Raw genomic sequence first — 7,819 nt, 5'->3', positions numbered from 1 at the left:
ACACCCAATAATGCACTAGCTGAGTATGTCCATTTCACTCATAATATCAAAAAATAAAGCTAGATTTTTTTTAAAGCCAGAAATCAGGGGCTAGAGCGATTTCTGGCAAACTCCCTGTGGCGTATTCATATGCCATAACCAGTAACAGTGATGGGTCTCATTCCCCTGATTATGAAAGAGCCTCCTATGCGGCACCATTGGGAAGGACGAGTAAAGAGAGGCTGCTAAAATCTCAGGGCTGGGACGAATGGAGACATCACTGGTACCCGCTCGAGAAAACAATGATCAACGGGATGATGTTGATGATGATGATGATGATGATGATGATGAGTATGGCTTCTGGAGTAACCCCAGGTGAAACCAGAAAAAACAAATGACCAGATTGTTCATAGGACTGTGACACATAATATTGTGTATTGTCTTGGGCCCTTATGTAAGGGAGCACTGGGGATAGAGGGCAGCATAACTATGTGTCACAGCCAGGGAGCTGTTTGCTTCAATGTCCATCCCTGGAACAGAATCCACAGGAGTCCAACAGCAAGTAAACTTAGCTTTCCTTGTGAAAGTGGTAACTTAGTATATGAGGATGTCCTTCACTTCAGGTAGGTGATAATTCATAAGGGGTCAGATCAGACACAGAGAAGAATGGGGTCCTCAACCACACGGCAGCTGGTGACTCTCTAATGAGAATGGGGTGAGTCCCCGGGGCAAACTGGGAGTGGGGGGTGGGAGCACTATTTCCCACTTCAGGACAATAGGATGATGGTGAGTGGAATGTCCCCATGAAGCTGGGGGAGCCTATGGGTCAATTCAGATCAGCTGAAGAGAGAGAAAGGACTCAGTTTACTAGTGAGAAGTAGGACTCAGTTTACTAGTGAGTGAGAAGTCTGTCCAGAGGACTGAAGGATGACATGAGGGGCCACGGCGATGGTGCAGCAGGCAGGGCACTTACCTTACATGTGGCCACCTGGGTTCGATCTCCAGCACTTCATACGGTCCCCAACCCTGCCAGGAGTGATCCCGGAGAACAGAACCAGGTCCTCAGCTCTGCTGGTGTGGCTTCAATAAAAAAATTTAAATTAAATTAAATTAAAAATATAGACCTCCACGAGGTGCTTCAGGGAGTACAGAGTGGAATATACAAAGGGAACAATATCCAGAGCATCTTGGCTCTCAGCTACTGCCCAGACAAGATCCAGTGGAGAAGAAGAGGGAAGGCTTGACCTGTCCACGTACTATTCCCCAGGACCCATGTCTTCAAAGCAATCCTCTTGCCTGCACAGTTTCCTCTGTGCTCAGGGAGCACTCCTGACAGTGCACGTGTCCACAAGAAAAGGCCAGAGAGATAGTACAGGGGCTAAAGAACCTGCCATGTACACACTTGACCCTGGGCAACCCTTGGTACTGCATGTCTCCCAAGCACTTCTAGGAGTGAGCACAGAGCCAGGAGTAAGGCTGAGCACAATTGGGTGTGGCCCCCAAACCAAAAAAAAAAAAAAAAAGACAATGAGATAGCTGTCCTTGTCCCCAAAACCAAAGATAAGGACAACTTGTCCTCAGGGTACCTTCCATCAAAAGCCTGGAGACTTACCTTTGTTTAGATTTGCAGATAAAACGGAGTGCGCCTCAGGAGACCTGTGTGGGGTGGTGGTGGATTTTCACCTTTAACGCTGGTGACCCCTGATTTTAAATTCACCCTTCCTTCTAGGTTCTTTTCCTGTAAAATCCCCTTCTCAGAACTGTGCAGATGTGATGCTCATTTTGAAGACCCTGTCATGTGCCAACAGTGGGAATAATGACAAGGGTTCTATTGTCTTGAGGATAGTTCACCACCTAGAGATGATAACAGTATTCATTTGTTAATTTTTTGGGCCATACCAGGCAGTTGTTCAGAAGCTAACTCGGTGTTTGGGGAATCACCCCTGGCTTACAAGGTGAACAAATTTAACCCCTGTGCCTGAGCTTGCATTAGGCTATAGTTTCTTAGATATAACACACACACAGAGCAGAAACTATGAAAGAAAAAGTCTTTTTAAAATTTAAAATCTTTGTTTATTAAAGGAGGCAAAACAAGTGAAAAAGGACAATTTGCAGGACAGGAGCAAGCATTTGTAAATAATATATTTCTGTTGTACAAGAAGGGAGACATCCATGACATTGGCAACTATTGCCCAATCTGCTTGTTGTCCGTCGTCTACAAGTTGTTCACTTGAGTCATCCTGAATAGAATAGGCGGAACATTAAGGCGAAGGACAACCATGCGAGCAAGCCGGGTTCTGAAAAGGATTCAGCATAGTCGACCATATCCACACAGTGACTGGGAGAGGCAGATTCTTCAGTGTGATCATAGAAAAGGGGCGGTGTGAGAAGTGGCTAACTCGCCTCTTCTCACTCTGGCCATAAAGTTTGTAGGACACAACTCAGGCCAGGAAGAATATATGACTTAACTGAGCTCATTGGTTAACAGTACCACTTGGTGGGAAGCAGCCCTGGCCATGAAGGAGATATGACTGAGCTAATGGACTAAAGGTACTAACTGGTGTTTACACAGACATGGAGCTAGAGAGTCAGGAGTCGACCCACCTGTGTCTTGTATCCTGTGTCTAACTGATAAGTATCTAACTGATAAGATGCTTTCTTGATGTATGGGAATGCCTTGCTTTTCTTTCTTCTTTCTTCTTTCTTTCTTTCTTTCTTTCTTTCTTTCTTTCTTTCTTTCTTTCTTTCTTTCTTTCTTTCTTTCTTTCTTTCTTTCTTTCTTTCTTTCTTTCTTTCTTTCTTTCTTTCTTTCTTTCGTCACACCCGCCAATGCACAGGAGTTACTCCTGGCTCTGCACTCAGAAATTACCCCTGGCGGTTCTCAGGGGACCATATGGGATGCTGAGAATCGAACCAAGGTTGGCCCCATGCAAGGTAAACACCCTACCCGCTGTGCTATCTCTCCAGTCCCTGCCTTGCTTTCTTTTATTTTTTATTTATTTATTTATTTTTTGCTTTTTTGGGTCACACCTGGAGATGCACAGGGATTATTCCTGGCTCTGCACTCAGGAATCACTCCTGGCGGTGCTCAGGGGACCATATGGGATGTTGGGAATCGAACCCAGGTCAGCCTCGTGCAAGGCAAATGCCCTACCCGCTGTACTATCGCTCCAGCCTTGCTTTCTTGATGTATGGGAATGCCTTGCTTTCTTGATGTATGGAAATTGGGAATGACTCCTTAATTGGGAATGTTTTCTTGATATATTGTTCCTGTATGTTTTTGTTCATTTATGAAATGTTTGAAGTTATTTCTGCCTTTGGAATTGTTTATCTTTGTGCCTACTCCTGAGGCCTGTGTGCCCAGGATGGCTATATAAACCCTCTGCTGTAAGCCCTCGGGGTCGAGCGCTGGCCTCTTGCTTTGGCAGGACAGCTCGGCCCCAGCTAGCTGGAATAATAAAGTCTCGGTGTGTGTTTTGCAGACCCGCTGGACTCTTTGTCTCTCTGAATACTGAGGGGTGGTCTCGGTTTTAACAGTGACCAAGCTCATTCAAGTTTCTCGAGAGTTCAAGATGCCACTCTGTCTAATGTTCATCGATTTAAAGGCCTTTGATTCTGTTGAGACTGAAGTGGTCATTAAAGCCCTAGCCAAACAGGGCGTTCAAACTCAATACATTAGGATCCTCTGTGAGCTGTATTAGGGATTCACCACCAGGATCTCACCATTCTACAAGGAAGTGATCATTGATGTAAAGAGAGGGGTTCGGCAGGGTGACACCATTTCACCGAAACTCTTCAGTGCCACCCTCGAGAACGTCATGTGACGACTGGAATGGGAAGGAACAGGAGTAAAGATAGACGATCGGCAACTACACCACCTTTGCTTCTCTGATAACATCGTTCTAATAACACCAAACATTAGCCAAGCGGCACAAATGCTGGCTGACTTCAAATGCAAGTGTGGGAAGGTCGGACTGCAGCTGAATCTCACCAAGACAATGTTCATGAAAAACGAACTAGTCCCTGACATTCCATTTGCTCTCAGTGGAACGGACATCTCCGAATGCAGCAACTATGTGTACCTGGGATGAGAACTCAACATGAGGAACGACTTGGTGCCAGAACTGCGCAGGAGGAAGTGAGCAGCGTGAATGCCTTCAAGAGCGTTAAAGAAGTTGTTAAGAGGACAAAGAATCTCTGGCTCCATCGGGCACATCTTTTCAACTCCATTGTTCTTCCTGCACTAACATACGCCCTATGAAAACAGGACGAGAACGCTATTCAGGTATCCCAAAGAGGAATCAAAAGAGCAGTGCTTAGAATATCACATTTCACTCAAGTGAGAGAAGGAATCTGGAGTTCCGACCTCCGTCGATGATCAAGAATCAGGGACACTGTCTTGTTTGTCAAGGTGTCGAAAATCAGATGCGCCGGACATGTAATGTGATTTAGAGATGACCGCTGGGCTAGAGCTGTTACTGACTGGATTCCACAGGACATCAAAAGACCGCGTGGCTGCCCACCTACAAGATGGTCAGACTTCTTCGTCAAAACCCTGAATGAACAGTTTGAGGCTTTTCGTGTTCCTGAAGCGAGCAGATACCATTGGGCTACACTAGCATGTGACAGGGACGAATGGAGATGTTACTGGCGCCCATATGAGCAAATAGAAGACCAATGGGATGACAAGTGACACAAGTGATATTTGACAAGGACTAATATCCAGGATACGTAAAGGAATGGTTGCAATATAATAGTGAAAAGACCCATTTTTAAATGGGCAAAGGGGGCTGGTAAGCTGCTTGTCTTGCATGCAGCCAAACCTGGTTCAATCTCCAGCATTCCATACGGCCCCAAGCTCTGCCAGGAGTGATCCCTGAGTGCAGAATCCAGAATAAGTCCTGAGCATTTTTGGGTGTGACCCCAGAAAACTAAAAAAAAAAAAACAAAACAAAACCCAAAAACAAAAAAAAAAAACAAGAATAAAACAACAAAAAGTCAACAAAACGTAAAAATAGGCAAAGGAGTTGAACAGATATTTCTTCAAGAACATATATTTAGGGGCCAGAGAGCTTGCTCAATGGGCAGAGCACAATCTGGAAGTGGCGCAAGTTCAATCCCTCGTGTAGCATGATATCCAGGGAGTGATTCTCAAATACAGATTCGGCGTAGCCCCTATACATCACCAGGTAGGTCCCAGCAACCAAAAATAAATACATTTAGACAATAAGTACATGAAGATGACTAGTCATCAGGAAAATGAAATAAAACCACACACAAAAATAATTCCACACCTATTAGGATGCCTGTAATTTTAAAAATTGAAAATACCTGTTGTCAAGAATGTGGAAAATAAAAACCCTAATATAAAATGTGGCTCTTTGTTTTTGGGGGCAGGAGAATTTGAACCACTCTCTCCAGGCTAGTGGAAAACAGTGCTATCAAACCAAACAGTGCAGCCACAGTGGAAATCAGACTAGCAGTTCCTCAGAAAATTAAACATAATGGAGTTGGAGCAATAGCATAGTGGGTAGGGCATTGCCTTGCATGCAGCCAACCCACAGTTCGATTCCCCATATGGTACCCAAGCACTGCCAGGAATGATTCCTGTGTGCAGAACTAGGAATAATCCCTGAGCACTGCCGAGTGTGGCAAAATAAAAACCACCCCCCCAAAAAAAAAGCTAAACATACTTATCAAAAGACCCAGAAATTTTTATTTCCAGGTGTATAGATAGCAAGATTAAAAACATATCCCCACAAAAATGTGTACGTGAATGTTCATAGCATGTATTGTACATTGTATAAAATGTGTACACAATGATCTTAGCACTTATTGTACATTTTAATGTAATGTTCATAGCATTGATGGTACAGTGTACAAAAATGTGTACATGAATGTTCATAGCACCTTTGTTCAAAGTATTCCAAAGTAAGAATGAACTAAAAGCACATCAACTGATAGTGGATAAACAAATAGTAGTTACAGACAATAGAATATTATTTAGTCATCCAAAAGAATGAGGTATTTTATACACACTGCTACAAGGGTGAATCTTGGAAACATTTGCAAAGCCAATTCAGATAGCACAAAAGGGTAAATATTGCCTCATCTCACAGAAAAGATCGTGACTAGGCAAATGTATAGCAACAGAAAGTAGAGCAGAGTTTACTAGAAGCTTAGGGATAGAGGTGGGTTTGCTTTCTGAGCAGTTTCTGTTTCGGATGATTAATATTTTCTGGAATTTGTAGCGGCAGATATGAACCACGTGAATCTACCAAAACCCATGAGTTGTTTGTCTTACCATTCTGAATTTTATTTATTCTTAATTTTTGAGCCACACCTGGCAGTGTTTGGGGCTTTCCTGACTTCATGCTTAAGAATCACTCCTGGTAGGGCTTGTGGGAATCATTTGAGATACTGGGGGTCAAACTCGAATGGCCATATGCAAGGCAAGCATCCTAGATGCTGTTCTATCTCTTGGCCCCTGAGCATTGCGAATTTTAACTTTCATTGGTTTGGGAGCCACCCTCGGTGCATGGGGGTACTCTCTGCACACGGCTTGAGGGGTCAAACCCAGGCTTCCTACATGCAAAGCATCCACTGCAGCCCTTTGAATCTTCTCTGAGTCCAGCCATAGTTGATTTTCTTTTCTTTTTATGTTTTTCCAAGGTTTTATTTATTTTGGGGCCACACTTGCAATGCTCAGGGGTTACTCCTGTCTCTGTACTCAGAAATGACTCCTGACAGTGCTCTGGGAACCATATGAGATGCTGGGGATTGAACTCTGGTTGGCTGCACACAAGGACAGTGCCTTACCCACCCACTGTAGTAGCTCTCCACCCCCAAGTTTTATTTTTTTTTAAAGAACATTTTTGGTTGTTTTTTTTTGGGGGGGGGTCATAACCAGCGATGCACAGGGGTTAACTCCTGGCTCTGCACTCAGGGATAACTCCTGGAGGTGCTCGGGGGACCATGTGGGATGCTGGGAATCGAACCTGGGTCGGCCACATGCTAGGCAAACGCCCTACCTGCTGTGCTATTGCTCCAGACCCTAAAAGACCCTAAAAAAGACCCTTTTTAAAAAATTTGGTTTTGGGGCCACACACAGCAGTGCTCAGGGCTTACTTCTGACCCTGTATTCAAGGATAATTCCTAGCAATGCTTGGAGAACCATATTGGGTGTTGGAGAACAAATCCAGGTCAACCACATGCAAGGCAAGTGTCTAGCCTGCTGTTCTATCTGTCCAGTTTTATTGAAATTTAAAAAAAAATTAAAGTCATTTAAAAAATCATTTTATTTATTTTAATTTTTTGTTTTGAACCACACCCAGAGATGCTCAGGGCTGACTCCTGGTTCTGTGCTCAGGGATCACTCCTGGTGGGCTCAGGAGACCATGTAGAGTGTCCAGGAATTGAACTTGGGTCGGTTTTGGGCAAGACAAGTGCTCTACTCACTGTACTCTCACTACGGCCCCAGATCATTTTTATTTTAATTGCTAAAATTTAATTGTATTATAGGCATGGCTGTAAACACATTATAAAGACACTTCCTACCCATTTTCCATAATTACCACACCATATTTGATGGAGTTCAGACAGTAGGCAACAAATCATAGAGAGTAATATACATATATATAAATATATGTATATAAATATATATATATATATATATATATATATATATATATATATATATATTGGAGAGCCCGGCAAGCTACGGAGAGTATCCTGCCCATATGGGCAGAGCCTGGCATGCTACCCATGGCATATTCAACATGCCAAAAACAGTAATGATAGGTCTCATTCCCCTGACCCTAAAAGAGCCCCCAATCATTGG

Source organism: Sorex araneus, chromosome 10 (genome assembly GCF_027595985.1).
Source record: "Sorex araneus isolate mSorAra2 chromosome 10, mSorAra2.pri, whole genome shotgun sequence".
In the NCBI taxonomy this organism is placed as follows: domain Eukaryota; kingdom Metazoa; phylum Chordata; class Mammalia; order Eulipotyphla; family Soricidae; genus Sorex; species Sorex araneus.
The sequence above is the reverse complement of the archived record's forward strand: the minus strand, read 5'-3'. Positions refer to the sequence as shown.